Source organism: Eutrema salsugineum, unplaced genomic scaffold (genome assembly GCF_000478725.1).
Source record: "Eutrema salsugineum unplaced genomic scaffold, Eutsalg1_0 scaffold_12, whole genome shotgun sequence".
NCBI classification, from domain to species: Eukaryota; Viridiplantae; Streptophyta; class Magnoliopsida; order Brassicales; family Brassicaceae; genus Eutrema; species Eutrema salsugineum.
The window spans coordinates 6327795-6349427 of NW_006256895.1; the positions used below are offsets into that span (position 1 = coordinate 6327795).

A 21633-nucleotide genomic window follows, 5' to 3' on the forward strand; every position below is an offset into this window, starting at 1 on the left:
TTATTGCTTATTTGCCTGATTATCATCGTCACCAAACTTTTACCTTCTTGTCTTGACTTAAGTGAACAAATGACATAGGCTAGTGTCTCTTTTACAAGCTTGGTTTGACACCCCTTATACTACTTTGACAAGGGGATTGATAACCCTTCTAAGAGCTTGAAAACTCTTACTTATCAATTGGCGCCGTTGCCAACTTGTAGGAGCATTAGTCTCTTGTTTGTTCTTGAGTTCAAGCTTTTCTTTCCTTTGTTTTACTAACTTCTTTCCAAGTTCTTGTTTTGTTTTCAGGTGCATGAATACCAGGTCTCGGAGCACAGGATCGCTTTTCCCATACGACGATAACATCGACAGATTAGAAAGGCGAGCTCGCGAGAGAGAACGGCACTTTGACAGACTTGGAATGGCAGAACAACAGAGAATGGAGCAACAGGCTCAGGCAGCCGAGCACCAGGCTCAGGCTAATCAGGCGCAGGCAGGAAGAAACGAACGGCTTGCTCAGCAAAAACAACACCAAGCGAATAGAAATGAACAACAAGCCCATCATGTTCATCCGCCACCGCCCCAAGTTCAGCGACAACATCCTCCAATCTGTGTTGGAGAGAATGACCGAGCTAATATGCACCAATATCGAGCTGGAATTCAAGCTCCACCAGTTCAAAACAACAACTTTGAAGTTAAAGCTTCCTTGCTCAATATGGTGCAAAACTCAAAGTTCCACGGTCTGGCTGGAGAAGACCCTCTCGAGCATCTAGATCAATTTGATCGGGTTTGCGACTTAACCAAGATAAATGGCGTCTCCGAAGATAGCTTCAAGCTACGCTTGTTCCCTTTCAGCCTCGGTGATAAAGCACACCAGTGGGAAAAGAATATACCGAGGGGTTCTATAGAAACCTGGGAGCAGTGTAAACTGGCGTTCTTATCAAAGTTCTTTTCCACATCATGCACGGCTAAGCTCAGGAATCAGATCTCAAGTTTCACGCAGCACAATAACGTGAGCTTTAGTGAAGCTTGGGAACGGTTTAGAAGCTACACTAACCAATGCCCACACCACGGCTTCTCAGAGGCATCACTCTTGAGTACTTTATACCGAGGTGCACTCCCCAAGATCAGAAACCAACTCGAGACAGCTTCAAATGGAAATTTTCTTGGGAAAGAGATCAATGCGGCAATGGAACTAGTCGAGAATCTAGCCATGTCTAATGACACGTATGGAGAGGACTTTGATAGAGCAAACCGTACAGAGGGATCTAGTGATGAACAGCGCATGAAAAAGGATATAAGAGAGCTTCAGAGTAAGCTTGACAAGGTTTTGATGGTGACTCAAAAGCCAATACACTTTGTAGGCGAGTTTGATGAGCAAGGGCCAAGTTTTGACAATGTTAATGAAGATGGTCTAACACAAGAGGAGCTGAATTACATAGGGAATCAGCAGAGGTATCAGCGGTTTAACAACTACAACAGTAACCCAAACCTCTCATACAGAAACCCGAATGTCGCTAACCCTCAAGACCAAGTATACCCTGCTCAACAACAACAACAAAGCTATGCTCAAAAGGCTCCTTTTCAGAATACCTTCCAGCCCAAGCAACAGTTCAGTGGGCAACAGCACGGCTACACTCAGCAGAATCAAGCGGCTCAGAGTAACAACTTCAACAACCAACCGCAGCAACACAAGTTTCCACCAGGGTTCCATCCGCAACCGATGGGTAATCAACAACAGATTCAGGGAACGGGTCAGAATCAAATGGGGAACGACGTCTGTGGGATACTACAGCAACTGTTACAGGGCCAGGAAAGGTTTGAGAGCCAGCACGCGACAATGCAGCAAGATATCAGAGAGCTTAAGCAGAATCAAGCTTCTACATCATCAAGAGGCCCGGCTTTACCAGGTAAACCGGAGCCGAACCCTAAAGAGTATGTGAACGCCATCACATTGAGGAGTGGTATGGAATTACAAACTCCAACGCCTAAGACAAATCTCATTGAGGCCAATGAGCAATTAGAGTGGGAGGCAGCCTCAGACGATGCGTGTAAAGAAGCGGTCTTAGAGAAGGAACCGATCAAGGACAAAGGAAAAGAGGTGGAAAAGACAACCGAGCTTGAAAAGCCCTATGTTCCACCACCACCTTATCAACCCAAGATACCGTTCCCAGGGCGTTTCAAAAAGAAAATCCTAGACAAGGCCAAGGCAGTCTTTGAGAAACACTTGGAGAACACGCAACTCACCTTACCCATTATAGATGCTTTCTTAGCTATACCCCAGCTTGGGAAGTTTCTAAAGGACGCGATCCTCAACAAGACAAAGGAGCTCCAGGGTATGGTGATACTGAGCCATGAGTGCAGTGCCATAATACAAAGAAGATCTATACCAAGGAAGCTATCCGATCCGGGCAGCTTCACTCTGCCGTGTGCTTTAGGTCACCTGAAGTACTCAAACTGTTTATGTGACCTTGGAGCTTCTGTGAGCTTAATGCCTTACACGGTGGCCAAGAGATTGGGATACAAAAGCTACAAGCCAGCCAAGATCTCTCTTGTATTAGCTGATAGATCGGTTAGATTACCGGTGGGGTTGCTTGAGGATCTACCTTTGAGGATCGGTGAGATAGAAATCCCCACGGACTTCATAGTTCTTGAGATGGACGAGGAACCATTAGACCCCATCATCTTGGGCCGACCGTTCTTAGCAACCGCAGGAGCCATAATAGATGTGAGAGGAGGAATGATTGAACTACACATCGGTTCCGAGACTATGAAGTTCAACGTGAAGGAAATGATGAAGAAACCGACCATTGGAGGTCAGGTCTTCTATGTGGAAGTAATGGAGGAGCTGGCTGATGAGCTCCTTGAAGAGTTGAACGCAGAGGATCCGTTACAAGTGGTCTTAACGCGGGAACAAAGCGAGCACGGGTACTTGAACAAAGAAAGCGAGGTGTACAAGCGTCTTTTGGACCAACCGAGGGAACTTGGAGCTGAGGCGAGGTTTTTGGAGCTCCACACGAGCAGCCTCAACATCCTAGACAGCGAGGGATCCACGAAAACAGAAGAGACACCTCGGGATATCATGGCCGTGACAACTCATACCGAGGCCGATGGTAAACCGCGCGAGAACGAAGCAAAGGCCGAGGGAGCTGTTCCAGGCCAATGCAACTTTGATGCCGATTGGAATGAGGCAGACGCACCCCCTGTTGAGCTCAAGCCTCTACCAACAGGGCTCAGGTATGCGTTCTTAGGTCTGAACTCTACTTTTCCTGTGATCATAAACGATAGCTTGCTTGAACATGAAGAACCTGCATTGCTTAATGAAATAAGGAAATTCAAGAGAGCCATAGGGTATTCCTTGGCTGACATTAGAGGAATCTCTCCTGATATATGCACCCACAGGATCCACCTAGAGGACCAAGCCATGTCCTCTATTGAGCACCAACGTCGACTTAACCCGAACCTCAAGGAGGTGGTTAAGAAGGAGATACTAAAGCTCCTTGAGGCAGGGATAATTTATCCAATCTCTGACTCTCGATGGGTATCTCCTGTACACGTTGTGCCCAAGAAAGGTGGAATCACGGTGGTGAAAAACGATAAGGATGAACTCATAGCCCAAAGAACTATAACCGGCCATCGCATGTGCATTGACTATAGGAAATTGAATTCTGCATCAAGAAAATATCATTTTCCTTTACCATTCATTGATCAAATGCTTGAACGGTTAGCTAATCACCCTTATTTTTGTTTTCTCGATGGATACTCGGGGTTCTTTCAAATACCTATAGACCCCCGAGATCAAGAGAAAACGACATTCACCTGCCCTTATGGCACTTATGCTTATAGGAGAATGCCATTCGGTTTGTGTAATGCACCGGCTACTTTTCAAAGATGTATGATGCACATTTTCTCTGATCTAATTGAAGAGAAAGTTGAGGTGTTTATGGATGACTTCTCCGTATACGGCTCCTCTTTCTCCGAATGTCTTGCTAATCTTCCTCAGGTTCTCAAGCGATGTGAGGAGCATAGGCTTGTCTTAAACTGGGAAAAGTGTCATTTCATGGTCCAAGAAGGCATTGTCTTGGGACACAAGGTATCAGAGAAAGGCATCGAGGTGGATAAGGCCCGAATTCCGTGATGGTGATGGTGAACTTACAAGCCCCGAATTCTGTGAAAGGAATAAGAAGCTTCCTTGGCCACGCTGGGTTCTATAGACGGTTCATCAAGGATTTCTCCAAGATAGCCAGGCCTTTGACCAGGTTATTGTGCAAAGAAGTGGATTTCAACTTTGATAAAGAATGTGAGGAAGCATTCAAGAGAATCAAGGAGGCTTTGATCAGTGCACCGATTGTACAAGCCCCTGATTGGTCTTTACCATTTGAAGTGATGACCGATGCATCTGATTATGTTGTAGGAGCTGTCTTGGGACAGAAGAAAGATAAGAAGCTCCATGTGATCTACTATGCCAGCCGCACTTTGGACTCGGCTCAAGAAAATTATGCCACCACCGAAAAAGAAATGCTTGCCATTGTGTTTGCATTTGACAAATTCAGGAGTTATCTAGTGGGATCAAAGGTCACGGTTTACACAGATCACGCGGCCTTGAGGTACCTGATGTCTAAGAAGGACGCTAAGCCGAGGCTTTTGAGATGGGTCTTATTACTCCAAGAATTTGACATGGAGATACTTGATAAGAAGGGCATTGAAAATGGAGCCGCAGATCACCTCTCAAGGCTGAGGATTGAAGAACAGGTCCCAATTGATGATGCTTTACCCGAGGAACATCTCATGTTAGTCCGGTCTTACTTAGAGATGGAGGAAGCCAATACGATCAAGGAAAGAAGCCTTCCATGGTTCGCGGATCTTGTGAACTACTTGTCTTGCGGATTAGAGCCACCAGATCTTGATACTTATCAGAGGAAGAAGTTCTTTAGAGATGTGATGAGGTATCATTGGGATGAGCCGTATCTTTACGTGCTTAACAAGGACCATCTCTATAGGCGATGCTGGGCCGAAGAAGAGATCCATCCAGTGCTACAAGAATGCCACGGCTCATCGTATGGTGGTCATTTAGGTACGTTCAAGACAGTTGCCAAGGTTCTACAGAGCGGTTTCTGGTGGCCGACCATGTTCAAAGACGCCCAAGAAGTGGTCTCGAGGTGTGAAGCTTGTCAAAGGCACGGAAACATATCCAAAAGGAATGAAATGCCCCAAAACCCAATCTTTGAAGTGGAGGTCTTCGACTGTTGGGGCATTGACTTCATGGGTCCCTTTGTAAGCTCATATGGGAATCAATATATCCTTGTAGCAGTGGATTATGTGAGTAAATGGGTTGAAGCGGTTGCATCTCCGACCAACGATTCAAAAGTGGTGATAAAACTCTTCAAGAGTATCATCTTCCCACGGTTTGGAGTACCAAGAGTAGTCATCAGTGATGGGGGAAGCCATTTCATCAACAAGACTCTTGAGAGTCTTTTGAAGAAGCACGGAGTAAAGCACAAGGTGGCCACTCCTTATTATCCGCAAACCAGCGGCCAAGTGGAGGTTTCCAACCGTCAGATAAAGGCCATTTTGGAGAGGACCGTGAACTCATTCAGGAAGGATTGGAGCAAGAAACTTGACGATGCCCTGTGGGCTTACAGAACCGCCTACAAGACCCCCATTGGGACTTCACCATTTAACTTGCTCTATGGGAAAAGCTGTCATCTACCGGTTGAGTTGGAATACAAGGCCGTGTGGGCAGTGAAACTTCTGAACTTTGACATCAAGACCGCACAAGAAAAGAGGGTTTTACAGCTTCATGAGCTTGAGGAGATCCGGTTAGATGCTTTCGAGAGCTCTAAGATCTACAAAGAAAGAACCAAGGCGCTCCATGACAAGAAGATACACAAGAGAGAGTTCAAAGAAGGGGACCAAGTTCTGTTGTTTAACTCAAGACTCAAGCTGTTCCCTAGGAAGCTGAGGTCTAGGTGGTCCGGTCCGTTCACGATTCTTGAAGTAAGACCCTATGGAGCCGTGGTTTTGAAAGGAACAGATGGACAAGGCTTTGTGGTAATCGGCCAGAGGGTAAAGCATTACTTGGCATCAGAAACAAGGGAGGGAGCTACCTCAGTTCCTCTACTTGAACCGGAATCAGCCTGAAAAGGTATGAAAAGTCAAACTTAGTGACGTTAAACAAAGTGCTCTTGGGAGACACCCCAAGCTTATCCATGTACATATTTCGTTTTTCATCTTCTTTTTCTTTTTATTTGAAGCTTTTTGAAGGGTTTGTTAAGTGTTTCAGGAGTTAGACATTAAACCTCGAGGGTGAAAGTGAGAGAAAGCTTGAAAAAGACACGGCCTGATGAATTAAGTCAAAGAGCATACATAGCCTCAGTATCGACCCTCGGTATATTCATACCATGGTCATCTTTTACCGATTGAAAGCTTGAGAACCTCAGCTAGATTCCTCGACTTAATTTCATCATGGTCGTGTCTGAGAAGTACTATGGTAAAATAACTAAGTGTGGGGGAGGCTCACGGTGTAAACACCTCGGTATAAGTATACCGAGGGGCGATGTTCACTTAAAACGGTCAAAAACCTTGATCCGAGGCCGCGACCAGTTTACACCAAGGCCAGCCTGTTTAAACCCCCAAGCCTCACGTGTTCTTTGCTTAAAAAAAAGTGACCTCGGCATGATGCCCTCATGGTGGAGCGTGCCGAGGCACTCGGTTTCAAGAATTGATCAAAAGCAAGAACACATGAAACACTTAGGACGAAGAAGAGGCTTTGCGAGGTCCAAAGAAAAGACGTGAAAGCTATGGGGATTTACTCGTTGGCATGGGCTCAGACAACTCGGCTTGGTACCCTCGGGGTGGAACAAGTCGAGGCAGCTCAGAGTAACACGAGAAAATATGGCTTGGTCCGTACAGCCCACGTCATCCCCATACCGCGTCCATTTGAAGGGTTGCGCAGCATTTTGAATTTGAACACTCGGTCAAAGTAATTTTTGGCGCGGTCAAAGTAATTTGAACAACTCACTCATTTCTCGTTTGTTTTGCGTAATTCCAAGCGTTCTAGACTCGTTAGGGTGTTGTCTACTCTGCATAAGCATCTCGTTCAGCTTAAATCTTGCATTCCCAAAGGTATTTGCATCTTAAAGAACTCATCTTTTTCCTTCATTCTTTGCGAGCTTAAATGTTTGTAAAATGTGGAATCGATTCTTTTAGAATATATCGGCCTTTGGGAACAATTTTGTAAATTCCACCAGGGTAGACAACACACGAAAAACCGGTCTTTGCATTTAAAATCACTTATTCTTGAGTTTTTAAAATTCTTGAGAAAATGCGCTTGGAATCGGTCTTAATGATGATTTGTGTGTTTGAGCTGAAATGTCTAGATAACTTGTCTCTAATCGGTTGTTCTGGCTTGTTCTTACTTCCCTTGATGTTTGAAAAAGCTATGAATATCAGTTCTGCTAGAGAAAAAGTTTTGTACTTGCCAATCTTGAGATACATGTGCTTAACGATATACTTGGCTCTGACGATTCCTTTGAGAATCTCCCTTGCAGATGACCGGAGACCGAACCGTTCCTACCCACGAGACAAACAGAAGTGCGGGCCAGAAGAGAGTTTTGAAGGGTAAAGCCGTTGCCGTGCCACGTAGTGGAGAGACCAGCAAGAAACCCTCGATGCGACCCGATGACGAGCCAACCCCCAAACGAGCAAGAAATACTGAACTCACTCTGGCACCAGTTCTCGAGTCAAAGAGGAACGGGAAGAAGGCAGCCGTGGGATCTGATGACAACGAGCCCGGAGCCTTAGTCCCTTATGTAGACAACAGTGACAAAAAGTCCAAGAAAGAACCAAAAGCCGAGCCCGAGGATGAGCACTTCCCAACCACTGAGGGATACGTGGACCACTTTAACTCAATCAGAGTGGCTCAAGGTCGATTCCCTGACTTGGAGTTGCTGAAGAAACTCGAGATACTTGATGACGTGACCCTCATTTTTGAGAATATGGGCTTGGCAAAGTTCTTTGAGATGAGCGATGTTGCCTATGAAGGGATTACACAGCAGTTTCTTGCAACCTTGGAGGATATCATCTACCCCAAGAGAGATCCAAAGCGTTTACATGGCAAAGGATTCGGCCACATTGAGTTTGAAATGGATAACGTGCACTACAAGGTCAGTTTCAAGGAGCTTGATGAAATCTTTGGGTTTGAAAGGAATGGAAGCTCGCTTGACAAGTTTGTGTACCCTCGTAATGAGTTGGCCGCATTGTGGGAAACGATATCTTTTGGACCCTACCTCGGAGGCAAGAGCAAGACAAGCTGCATAAGGAACCCTGCGATCAGATACACAAACCGCGTCCTAGCATCAACATTCTTCTCGACCTTTAACCCTGGTGTTATTCACACGGCCGAGCTTGAACTATTGGGACTCGGACTGAAGCCGTTCATCACTCAAATGAAGAACAAGAAAGAGTTCCGAGGGCCGCTGCATGTACCATCATTGGGTGCATTCTTTGCCATTCAAATGCTCACTTATCGGCACAATGTATGGTGCGACCGCAAGAAGCGAGGAGCAAGAAGACTTCAGAACGGTTGGATAGTTACCAAGATCCTGAGGGCTCAAGGGTTTATATTCCCTGATTCACCAAAGAAGCCGAATCTCATTGATGAGTTATACCTAAGCAAAAGTGGTTTCTTCGGAGGCAAGTCAGGGGATAAATGGGTTTACAACTTCACCCTACTGCATGGAGACGGCACGCAGGTTCTACTGCCTAAACGAAGCCTCACCATGCTCGACAAGCAGTGTAACGTCTCATTCTACGTTCTCAAAGACCAGTTGTATAACCCAGCTTTTGACCCACCAACACGCAAATGCACCAAGGCAGCACCTAGCAAACCCGAGAACACTTGTGGCCCGGATGATTGTGATAACGGGGAGCAGAGACGATATGAGAGAAGGATCGGAGCAGGTCGCTATCACTTCGATCCGCAAGTGTGGGGTGAGCCTGAATACCACACCAAGAAGCTGTATTCACGAGTGAACACCCTCCAAAAGTGGTGTAAGTGGCAAGACAAAACCATCCACGCATTGGTGGATTGTGTGAGGCATTTGAAGAAGAAGGTAAAGCAGCTCACGAGGCCATCCTCGCCGGATAAGAACTCAGCGACCTCAACCGCACCGATTACAGAAGAAGGAGTTGGAGAAAGCTCAAACGCGAGGAACCCGGAGTTTCCACCAGGCAAAGAAGACTGGATCGATCCAGCCACGGCTTTCCTGCCTGAACCCTCAGAAAGCAGCCCACCACGTCAGCCCACTCCATCCTGCTTAACATCGAATCCCTCGCACTACTTGGGATCCGACCTCTCCGACTAAGGTATCGACTTCAAACCTTGTACATATGCATCTTGTATATATCATCTTGCATTTGTTCAGTTTGTATTTTCTCTTCTCTCACACGCTTTTATAACACAAGGGACTGTGTTATCTAACTGTGGGGGAGGAGCTTTGTGTTTTCTGATATTTATTTCTTTGTTCTTATTTGACTTTTGCATTCTTGAGTCTCATTTAGCTTAATACATGTGATAAATTACATCATTCTAGCTGCATCTCGCATTTTAAGATCGATTCTAGTTGCATCATGTAGGATTGCATCAGTGCAAGGAGCAATGATAGATTTTTTTCCTAGAGAGTAAATCACTTGAGTACTTGAACTAAATATGCTTGTGAAACTCATTATGTGCTTGTAAAGCTTGAAACGATTTGAATCTGAGAAACAAGTTTGAATTACACTCAACTCTAGCTAAAGGATAACCTTGAACTTGAAATGTAAATATCTTTTGATGCATTGCTTGAATAGGCTTGTGGATACCGATATACATACTTGAGCTAGAATCGTTGTTTTTACCACCCTCCTTCCTTAGCTCAAGTAGCTGAATCCGCATCATGGATCAGTTCCCTCACCTTGAACCCATCTTTCTTTCGAGCCAATGTTTGCGTGTGAATTGTAAGGCCACCTTGGACTGAACTTGGCAGAAAGTGTTAGGTTTAGAGCGACAAGGGCATGGCTCATTGAGTGATATGTTCCAACATCAAGGAACCAAGAGTATTGGTGAGAAATAAGTGTGGGGGAAAAGACTTGTTGGTGAGTGGAAAAAGGTGAGCTGAGTGGAAAAGTGAGAGTGGAAATAGCTAGGGGAATGAATGAAAATGAATCAAGTCTTGGTTGTGAAAAGATAAGCTCTGAAATGAAAAGAAGCCAAAGGCTCAAGTGTTCTGAAATAAAAATGAAAGAGGCTATACGCTATGAAAGAAAAGAGCTGTGTGAATAAGCAAAAACCAAGGCTTGAAAATAAAAGAAAAAGGCGAATCCCCTAGTGAAAATAAAATGATTGTGAAGAGTGAGGATTCTGAGAGGGTGAGCAAGTGAGAAACGCTTTGAGTGGAGTGTGGGGTGTGATGAGTCTTGCCCTTGTATGCATCGGTTGCTTTTTACCTTTAGCATTCTGCCGAAGTTTGGTCGTTCATAGAGAGATCCCTGTTGCATTGCACCCGCTTGAATATTGATGAGATCATTTTTATCTCATGACCTTACCCTAGCCAAGCCAGCCTATTTGAACATTGCATCATTTGATTCACCGGTTACGAACTTAATGAATGTGAAAGAGTTGAATGTGATAATGACTTGTGGAGATTCCGTGTTTTAGTTGGAAAATATACGAGTATAGCTTTGCATTGCATATTTGAGCATGAATCCGAGTTCTCTTGTGGTCACTTCTCTCTAAAAAAGGAAATATGAGCTCCATCTGCATTACAACCTCTCTCTCTCATTTGTTCTTTTTGCTTGAGGACAAGCAAAGGACAAGTGTGGGGGAGTTGATATGGCTATATTTTACATCATTTAGATTGCATTATAGAGTCCTCATCATGTGTTTTCTCATGTAAATTGAGTCTTTAGGCGTCAAAATAGGACTTAGGGCTTGCATTAGGTCCCAAAGAGTTTTGCACGTTTTGAAGTCCTTATCAGGAGCCTTGGAGACCAATTGGAGCCTAAGATTAGGAACAGGAAAGAAAACGGTGAAGAAAAGGGTCAAAAATGGTGAAAACCGCTTGGAGGAATTTCTCGGCCAAATCTCGTACCGGCTGGTCGGAAACATCGACCAAAATGTTTACCAGATGCTCATTACCGGCCAAAAACCTTACCGATCGGCCAGAATCGAGTATCGAGTGCAAAAATACCACGGGACAAGTTTTTGACCGAGGCAAGGATTTTTACGACCAAAAAGCTTACCGCGGTACACAGCCCTCGGCCATTTTCCTTACCGCGGGAAGGTTTTTACGACCAAAAGTTGCCCTTGCCCGCGCAATTCAGAAATCAGCAATCTGGGGAACCTTCCGGTCCGAATCAGTTGGCGGGGTCTTCACCAAAGTTGGAGATAATCAAGCAAAGATTCCAGAACAGTTGGAATAATCCAATTCGGACCAGTGGAGAGAAAGATATGGCTTCCGGAGCGTTCACCAGCCTTGCGCGTACCCGAGAACTGAACGGCGAACTTCAAAGATCATGGCGGACGGAGCCTTTCGTGTCCGAACCAGCTTACCCGGTCTTCATCAAAGTTCTAGATCTATGGAAGATCGTCTGAGAGCATTTGGAATCGCTCAATTCGGAGCAAAGGTTTGGAAGATAGGGTATCCGGAGTTCACATCGGTCTAAAAGTCTATTTTCCGGTAATTTCAATGCGGCGCAAAGATGTGAAATCCAGGAAGCCTTCCGCTCCCCAAGCTCCGATGGTTTCTTCACCAAAGTTCGAGCTTATTGAGTCATCTTTACTGTGGAACTGGTCCCAGAGCAATTGGAGTCGTGTGCTGAAAGTTATCGCTTCCGGAAGGTGACATGGTCGATACAAGCCTAAAATGAGTTGCGATACGCGCTAAGTGTCTTCACAAGCCTCGGTATCTTTACCTTGGCATCACTCAAGTCGAGGCTCATATCTTGGAAGTATTTTGGACCATACCTCGTCCCAAAGCCTTGGCATGATTAGATCGAGGCATGCATACGTAAAAACTGAAGCTGGAAACGACTAAGTGTTGAGAGTACACCTCGGTGTAATGACCTCGGCGTGCATGCCGGACTGTGTTCTCCCAAGCACCTCGACATCATGACCCCTCGACATTTTATCCCGAGGTCCCTTGTCACGAACCCAGAATCAAGAACAGAGTAGCTCAAGAACACACACGTGAGGATGGATCAAAGACTAGGGTTCATGCATGTTCTTGACGTGTTCTTCACGAGATCTTCATCCGGATCCTGACTCACGTGCACACCTCGGCATGAAGACCTCGGCTTCACTTTCCGACACACCGTGGCACTCACCATCAACCCAAGAGGGCGGTTCAGTACCCGGTTTGTTCAGGGCTGACCCACGACACTTTCCCTTTGCTATAAATACATTTTGAGACTAAAAACCTAGTTATCTTATCTCGTACCTGCTTTTAGCTTTAAGAACTTGCCTCTTTTGTGAAAACCAGATTAATCTAATCCGATATCTCGTTTTTACGTCTGAATCCTGTTCTTTCTTTATTCTTCTTTTATTATCAGCATTGAACTCCTAATCATGACCAGCTACACGTCTTGCAAAGGACTTAGTGAGCTCGTTATGATCAGTGAGTAGTCGTTTAAGCAACTTTAGATAAGTAGATTAGGGTGCTTTCAAGGTGGATTAATGGGTTTAGGTGTCTAGTCTTGCATGTTTCATTCCTTAACCGACGAGATCTCTAAGCTGGATCCAAGCACATCACTTGAGGTTCAGATCTGAGACATATCTCGCATCAAAAGTGTTTGTAGAAATGTCTGAACCACTCGGTTAAGGTTTTAAGAGTCTTTCATCGCGAGAGTGATAGTTTGTTCTCTTAAATGACATATTTGAACTGAATCTTGTTGCTGATTGATTCGTGCTTCTCAAAAGATATTTTGGTATGAAGGAGGATCAGTTTAGATGTTTAATACTTTCATGAGAAGATTAACATGCCTTGAGTTTAAAGTTAAATGAAACCGCTTGATAAAAATGATTCATTAGTCCATTAGTTTAGCTTGGAAGCACCCGAGTCGATTATCTTGTCTAAAGTCTCTTCCTTTATTGCATATTATCATCATTTGAATCACCTGTTTGTTGTTTGCATCTTGCTTAGTTTAAATCTCTACTTTTTATTTACTTTTATTGCTTATTTGCCTGATTATCATCGTCACCAAACTTTTACCTTCTTGTCTTGACTTAAGTGAACAAATGACATAGGCTAGTGTCTCGTTTACAAGCTTGGTTTGACACCCCTTATACTACTTTGACAAGGGGATTGATAACCCTTCTAAGAACTTGAAAACTCTTACTTATCAATCATTGACTTCCTTGGTCATGAAATTACCATTTGAAGCAGTGTCCAAGAGGAGTCTGGCCTTTGGTAAAGCACCTCTGTAGAAGGTACTTAACAGCTGAGAATCTGAGAATCCATGGTGAGGGCATTGCATGGTATACCCTCTAAATCTTTCACAAGCCTCACAAAAGGATTCATGGTTCTTCTGAATAAAACTTGAGATTTCATTTCTTAACCTTGCTGTTCTTGATGAAGAGAAGAACTTGGTTAGAAATGCTCTTTTTTATTGCTCCCTTGTTGTGACTGATCCTTGAGGTAGAGACTTTTCCCATTGATGAGCTTTGTCTCCTAGAGACAAAGGGAATAACCTCAACTTGAAACTGTCCTAACTCACTCCATTCATGTTAGTTAGATCACAAACTCTATCAAAGTTGTCAATGTGATCTAATGGGTCTTCTAATGCCAAGCCATGGAACTTGTTTGATTGCACCATGTTGATCAAGCTAGATTTGATCTCAAAATCGTTTTCAGGTGTTGGAGCTTGAGTCCCATGTCTCTGACCCTGAGCATTGGCCTCATCACCAGCTCCCACAACTTGTCTTGGACGTGGAGGTGGTGGTTCTTCCTGATTCTGGTAGTTTCCATTACACCATGAGCCTGTTGCCCTTGATCCATACCCAACCTTTCAATGTGCACAGCTCTTTCTCTTTGTCTTCTTGCTTGACTTCTGGTTTTCATACACCTGAAAACAAAGACAGCACTTGAAAGGTAATCAGTAAAACAAAAGAAAATGACTTGATCTCAAGAAGATCCAAAGTCCTAATGCTAGAATGAATCTCCCCGGCAACGGCGCCAAATTGATAGTAGGTTTTTTTAGCCTACTAATGTCAATTAACCTCTTGTGTTGTAGCATTTGAGGGTCAATCCAAATGGAGATTATCTAGACACCAAGACTATGAGGATCAATTCTTAATCCAAGTCTAAAGAAACAGGTTGGTGATTAAGTGATCTAAAAACATAAAACAAACAAGAAACAAGCAATACTTAAGAATAAGCAAACAAGAGAACAAATCAAAGACTCAAATTCAAAATAAGAGAAAGATAAACCTCTAAATGTGATCTTTGATCAGGGTGCTTTAAATGTGAATTCATGATGCTAAGAAAACAATGCAACACTTGCAATTCTTTAGTCTAGACTTCCAAATCAGATTAATTCATTCTCATGACTAAAATCCCTTTTTTAATTACCAATTTAAGACTAATTCCCATTAGCGAGTAAGCAATCAACAAGCATAAGGTTCCAAGTCTAAAATGACCAGACAGCCTCTTTGTGCATCAAAATAAGAGCTAACATAGACTGAATCGTACACAGAAAGATATAGCAAGCAATCACATGATCTCAATTCCTATTAACTTAGTACTCTAAACTAGACTAATCCTCTCGTGAAGGCATTAATCTCTATACTAATTCACTTTCAAACCAAATTCTCATTTGTGAAATATGAATTAATAAGCATTAAGAGATAGTTCTAATATGTCATTTATGCATCAAACAAACATTCTCATGTGGTTCAATTAACATAAACCCTTAGCTTAGCTCATTCAGGCATTTCATCAAACACCTTGTGGGTGGAGAAATGCCTAAGTTCTAGATCAAGCTTATAATGAGAGATCTAGCATTAAGAGCAGCTAACTAAGGAAAGGAAATGAGAATCTAGAACCTAAACATCATAAATCAAACATCAAAGCACCCTAATCTACACACCTAGAAGCTTAAAAGAAGACTACTCACTAATCATGATTAACACACCTAATCTTTTGCAAGAGATGATGTTAAACATGATTAGGAGCAAAGATAAAAAGATGAGATGATAAGAAACAGATTTAGATTGATTCAATCCTCTAGATATCTCTTAACAAACTCGTTTTTGACTAATGGGGAAAAGAAAACAAAGAGAGAATGAAAGATAAAAGGTAAGATCTAGGGTTTTTCTCCCAAAAAACTATTTATACTAAGGGTCTTGGACCGGGTCAGCCCAGGACCGGCTCAGTTGGGTCTGGTGGCTGGTTTGCAAGATGGTCACGTCCATGGCTGACCCGTTCACCCATCTCGCACCAAAAGGCGCTCAAGACTCGTAGATGGTCAACTCCTTTCTCAGCCGCACATCCATCTAGCACTTCATCTTGCATGTTCTTGTGCAGCTCAGTTCAGCTCCTTCCCCACTCGCAAGCCCAGGTCGCACACTCCATAATGTATATGTGCGAGATGGTCACTTCCTTGACCTATCTCGCACATGTGTTATATGGTTCCACTTCATGTATTTTGCGAACACATGTGTTATATGGTTCCACTTCATGTCCAACTCGCAGGCCTATCTCGCACAGCATTGTGGACTTCGTCAAATTTGATTCTGGAAGTCTCTACATTGCTCAGAGTCTCCTTACACTCATCTCTAAAGTCGCAACTTGTTTCCAGAGCATGAACATTCATGGGTGCGAGTTAATCAAGTCGCACACCCAAGTCGCATCATTTCTCATTTTCTCGGACCACTCCGTGTTTGATGCATGATAATAACTCCTGGAATACTGGTCCAAATGGCTTTATTCAAACTCCAGTGGCAAGGCAGCTCAATTATCTAGAATTTTAATGAAGAGTGCAAGTGCTTCAGAGGGGTGGAAGGGTTCCTAGAGGGTTGATCTTTGACGTGCATTGCACGGGTCCAAATTGGCTTCTAGACATGTGTCCATTCCGGAAACGTTATCTTCTTGCTCATAGCTCCAAATTGAATGATATCAAACGTTCTGGAAATAGGACTCAAGTATCTTTAATCTTGATGAAGACCCTGTAAACTAAATCTGTCTGGAAGTGCCATTTCCCTCGCAGTATTTAGAGCTCATCGGGTCGGTCTAAAACGGCGGCGAGACAGGTGCGTATTACGGTGAGCTTAAGTCTCTGATTACACCTTTAAATCCAATGATTCTACCTGCTCTGGATCCGTGATTCAATCTTTTTGAACTTTTTTGAAGATCCTGTAAACCAAATTGGAGGGGAAGACTTCCCAGTAACGACGTCTTTGAGGCGTATCAAATTTCTCCAGAATGAGTGTGAGACATGTTCGTCTTCCGGTGGCAATATCTTTCAGCTCAGTGCTCCAAATTCCCTGATTTTAACTGTTCTGGGTTCTTGACTCAATTATCTCCAACGTTCATGAAGACCCCGACAGCTAAATCGGACGGAAAAACCTTCCGGTAACGTGATTTCTGAGATGTATCTGGACCCGAGATTTTTGGCCGAGAAGCTTAAGTGACCAGTACGTAAATTGGCCGAGAATCCTACCCGTGGTATGGGTTTTAGCCGAGAATCTAGCAGTACAGCTTTTTTGCCGAGAAGCTCCATAATGCCCTTTTTCACCATTTTTGATCATTTCAACTCCATTTCTTCGTCTGGTTCACATTCTCCACTCCAAATAGGCCCCATAAGCACCTGTTTAACACTCCAAACCATGCAAACTCTCTTGGACCTAATGCAATCTCCTAAGTCTAAAACAATGTCTAAAGACCTAAAATTTATGCAAATGAGACATGATTTGGACTCAAATTTGTACACTAAATGATGCAATTAATGAATATATCAGGCTTGGTCCTGCGAGACAGACCAAGAAGAGCCCAAGCCACATAAGAACTCGCTAAACACACCGAGAAGGGGTGAGGGTCGTTCTAAGATCAGGCCAGGTCGCATGATAAAGGAGAATGCCAAGGTTTAAAAAATGGTGTTTTATGTGCGACTAGGTCCTGCGAGATGGGAAGGAGTTGGTCCCATGTCGCACAAACGTTCGCTGTACACACCAAGTCAGTTGTGCAGGATGAGCAAGAAAGGTTCCAAGACACAAAAAGGAGGAAAAAGGAGTCTGGTAAACAAAAAAAGGACAGGTCAAGCCTTGACTGGTCAAAGTGGATCTATTGAACACCAGTCCAAAGGTTTTACCTAGTCCTACACTCTCTCTTCCTCACCAAAAACACGAGTTTGCCTTCTAAACCCCATTTCTCTCCACTGTTTTCTTCATAACTCTCTCATTACTTCACCAAATTCATTGATTCAAATTGCTCTGAGCTCTTTTTTGAGTTGGTAATCTCATCCTGTTAGCATTTCGAACTAATTGCGTCATAATCCCAAGGTATTCACTCTGTTAAAACTCATATTTTTCCAAGTTCTTAAATGGTGATTTTTGAGCTTCATTGTGTGGAATCGATTTTTAATAGGTCGTTGTAGACCTTGGGATTATTTTTATAAATGATAGGGTGATAGATTATCATGGAAAACAAAGCTCTTTCTTGGTGATTCACTGTTCTTGAGTTTTGAAAATTGTTGCAAGATAATTCATGGAAAAATCGATTTTTCTTGAAAAAGAGATGAACTTGTTTCTTGCTGACTTTGCTTTGTACTTTTGTCTTGCATTGCTATGAATTCATTGGACTGATGCTTGGCTTGAGAAACTTGTTCATGTTCTTTAGAAATCGATTTTTGTAACAATTTTTTAAAACTTTTGAGAACTTTGTGGAACTTGATCTTGTGCTAACTTGTTTCTGAGAAAAATTTTGGCAGATGACTGAGAGAACCAATGGCATAGTTCGCATGAAGTAAGGTCTTGCATCCAAAGACAAGAGCTTGGTCTCAGGATCTTCAAAGCCAAAAGGAAATGGCCAAGGCACCAATAAGAGTACAAAGCAAGGAAGGAGTGAACAAGAGCCAAAAAGAACAAGGAATGAGGAGAAAGCTTTGGTGGTTTCTTCTGGTTCCAAGAAGAAGGGAAAACAACTGGCTGTGGTCTCTGATGATGAAAAGACTGAGAGTGGCTCAAGCATCTCAGCTGGAGGTTCCCAAGACGCCATTTAAGAGGCACCCAAGAGGATTAAGAAAACTGAACCAAAAACACTTGATTATCTGGCCAAGTTTCAGCATATGGGGATCCAGCAAGGGAGGTTCCCTGATGTGGAATTTTTGAAGAAGATTGGCATCTATGAGGATGTCAAAACTTTGCTTGGGAACATGGGTATTGAATCCCTCTTGGAGCTGAGAGAAATGGCTTGTGAGGAGGAATCTCAAGGGTTCTTGGCCTCTCTTGAAATTGACCTGTACATGCCAAGGGATCCAAAAGTGATTCAAGGAAGAGGTCTAGGAACTATTCAGTTTCAGGTGAAAGGGCATGTCTACACGGTGACATTCAAGGAGTTGACTGAGATATTTGGATTCTCTGCGCCTAAAAACATAACTCTCTCCAACAAGATCGGTCTTAAAAAGGAAGAAGTTCAAGCTTTATGGGGATCAATTGCATTTGGGAAGTACACAGCAGGAGCAGCGTAGGCCTCTTGGATAAGAAACTCGGTGCTGAGATATGTCCATAAGATCCTTTCTCACAGCTTGTATTTCAAGCTTGATGTTGGGAGAGTTCATCAAGGTGATCTTAATCTCCTTGGTGTGGGACTGAAACAGTTGATGCCAACTCATGAAAATGGAAAGCCTTATGAAGGATATGCTCACACACCTTGCCTTGCCTCTCAACTAGCAAAGTCTTTGATGTTCTACAAGGAGTGCATTTGGGATTCAAAGAAGAAGGATGCAAAGCTGGCCCATGGTTGGGTTGTAACAAAGATTTTAGAGGCAAGAGGATACAGGTTTAAGGAGAGCAAGGCAAAGCTTGATCTGATTAATGAAGCACATCTGTGCAAGATTGATTTCTTTCAAGGAAGAGTTGGTGCCAAGCTGGTTTACAACTTCAAGTACTTCATGGATGAGCCACTCCAAGTTCTCCTGCCCAATCCCTCCATCACCACAGTCCAAGTAAAGCACAACATTCACTTCTACTTGTTGAAGGAAGAGCTCTACAATGTCCAAACTGATCTACCAATTCTCAAGTACAAGACGGCTTGCATAGAAGAAGTTTCTAAGTAAAAGAAAGCAGCCGCTGAAGCTGCTGCTGCTAGTGCTGCTGGTGCTGAAGATGATGGTCTGCCTCCACCTCAAAAACGTTATGGTGGGAACAGATACCACTTTGATGATTACAACTGGGAATAGCCAGGCACCTCAGGGTTTAGAATTCAGCAAAAGATTGGTGTCCTGCAGCAATGGTGCAAGTACCAGGACAAAACGATACACAAGATGGCTAAGTGTATCAAGGAGATGAAAAAGAGGATCAAGAAGCTTGAAAACCCTTGCAAAGAAGCTTGAAACCCCCTGCAAAGAAGCTTGAAAACCCTTTTCTGATTACAGGGTCTTCAGAAAAGTTGGAGATGCTCTGTTCACCGATCCAGAACAGGTAGAATCATTGGATTTGGAGTCATGAGCAGAGAGTTAAGCTCACCGGAAGGCACGCCTGTCTCGCTACAGTTTCAAGACCCATCCGATGAGTCACAAAGATTGCGTGGGACGATGCCATTCCAGTCTGATTCAGTTGCCGGGTTTTCATAATACTCTTTCCAGAACATCTGATATCATCCAGTTTGAAGCTATGTGCTGAAAGATACCGTCTCCGGAGTGAACACTGGTCCAAGAGCTTCTTTTTGATCATTTCAATGCCCCGCAGAGCTGAACCGTCCAGGGAATCTGCCACTTCCCAAGCGTTAAAGGTTTCTTCACCAAAGTTCAAGATATTTGAGTGCTCTTTCCACTTCAGCCGAAATCAAGCCATTTTTATCTATATCCTGGAAGTTACACTCCCCTGAATGCGAAGTGGTCCGAAGAGATTTGAAGTCTGCGAGATGGTTTTGCGACTTGGGTAACTCACAGCGCTTAAAGGATAATTTCTGGGAATTGAGCTTTGTGTGGAGATGTGCGGGTAAGGTAACCCTGGGTGAGGTCAAAGGCTCTCGAGCAGGAAAAATGCTAAGTCCACAAGTGTGCGACTTGAGCATGCGAGTTGGCCGAGCAGTGAACTGAACCGCATAAATGTTCGCTGTTTACACCGACTTGGGCTGGCGACTTGGGAGTGAAGTAGACCAACTCGCACACATACTTGAAGTCCTGTGCTACACGGTTGTGCGAGCTAGGGAGCAAAGGAAACTGAACCGCACAAACACTCGCGGTTTACACCGAGAGAGGAATGTGGCTTGGCTTACATGGTTTTATCTCGCTGAAGCTCCTTTCTAGACTTGTGCGAGTTGGGCATGCGACTTGGGACTAAAGGAGGACCAACTCGCACACATATTCTCCCCAGATTGTGTCTTGGTTGTGCGAGTTAAAGAGAGGAAAGAACTGAACTGCATAAAGACTCGCGGTTTACACCTTGATGGGAATGCACCTGAGGCTGAAGGACTTAAGGCTCACAAGACTGTTTCTATGGCTGTGCGACTTAGGCCTGCGAGATGGGAAGCTCCAGACCAACTCGCACACTCAAGATTTTACCCATCAAAGCCGGGTCAGGACCCGGTTTGTCCCAGGCTGACCCGGTTCGTTTAAGGACCTATATATATATATATATATTTAGGGTTTTACCCTAAGGACTAAGCTTTATTCTCCTAATTATTTTTGCCTCTTTTGTGAAAGACTCCTCTTAAGAAGAGAAATTTCTCCCTTTTTGAGTTTTAATCAAGAGAGAATCAGAGATGTATGTGTTTAAAGCTGCAAATCCATCATTATCCATCTTCTCCTTCTCCATTTCTCATCATTAATCATGCCAATTTACTCAACTTGAAAAGCTTTAAGAGAAATTAGTATGATTAGTGAGTAGCCACTTTAATGAGGTTCTCGATGTGTAGGTTAGGGTGCGAAAGTGTTAGATTAGGAGTGCTTAGGGCTAGATTCATTGATTCATCTCTCTAAACAGCTGTTCTCTAGGCTAGATCCTTGCACATCACTTGTGATCTAGATTCTGGGAATTTCATGCACCAAAAGTGTTTGATGAAATTCCTGAAAGAGTTGTATTAGAGGTTTATGCATTAGCTTCATGATGATGTCTTGTTATTAGCATAAATGATCTTTTAGAACTGTTTCTTAATGCTCATTGATTCATATTTCACAAATGATGATTTGGTTTGAAAATGGATTAGTGTAGAGGTTAATGCCTTCAAAAGAGGATTAATCTAGATTAGAGTTTTAAATCATTTGAATCTTGTTTAATCAATGTCATTGGCATTTCTAGTTTAGCACCAAAGCACCATAGCCAACTATCATGTCTAGAATCTCATGCTTCCATCATTTCATATCATCTCATCTTGTTTAATTACTTGCTTTTTTAGTTTACTAAATCACTTGTTCTTGTCTTAGTTTTAATCTGTCTTAGGCATTAGTCACCAACAAACT

The 21633-nt window shown here is 43.4% G+C and overlaps 2 non-coding genes across 2 annotated transcripts; one reads left to right on the forward strand and one right to left on the reverse strand.

Annotated features, from left to right (window-relative positions):
* Positions 1 to 949: 949 nt before the first annotated feature.
* LOC112089340 lies at positions 950 to 1056 on the reverse strand. Its single transcript, XR_002900977.1, has one exon. It is a non-coding gene; the product is annotated as a small nucleolar RNA R71 (small nucleolar RNA).
* Positions 1057 to 13468: 12412 nt separating this feature from the next.
* On the forward strand, positions 13469 to 13575 carry LOC112089384. The gene has a single exon (XR_002901022.1). It is a non-coding gene; the product is annotated as a small nucleolar RNA R71 (small nucleolar RNA).
* The last annotated feature ends 8058 nt before the right edge of the window (positions 13576 to 21633 follow it).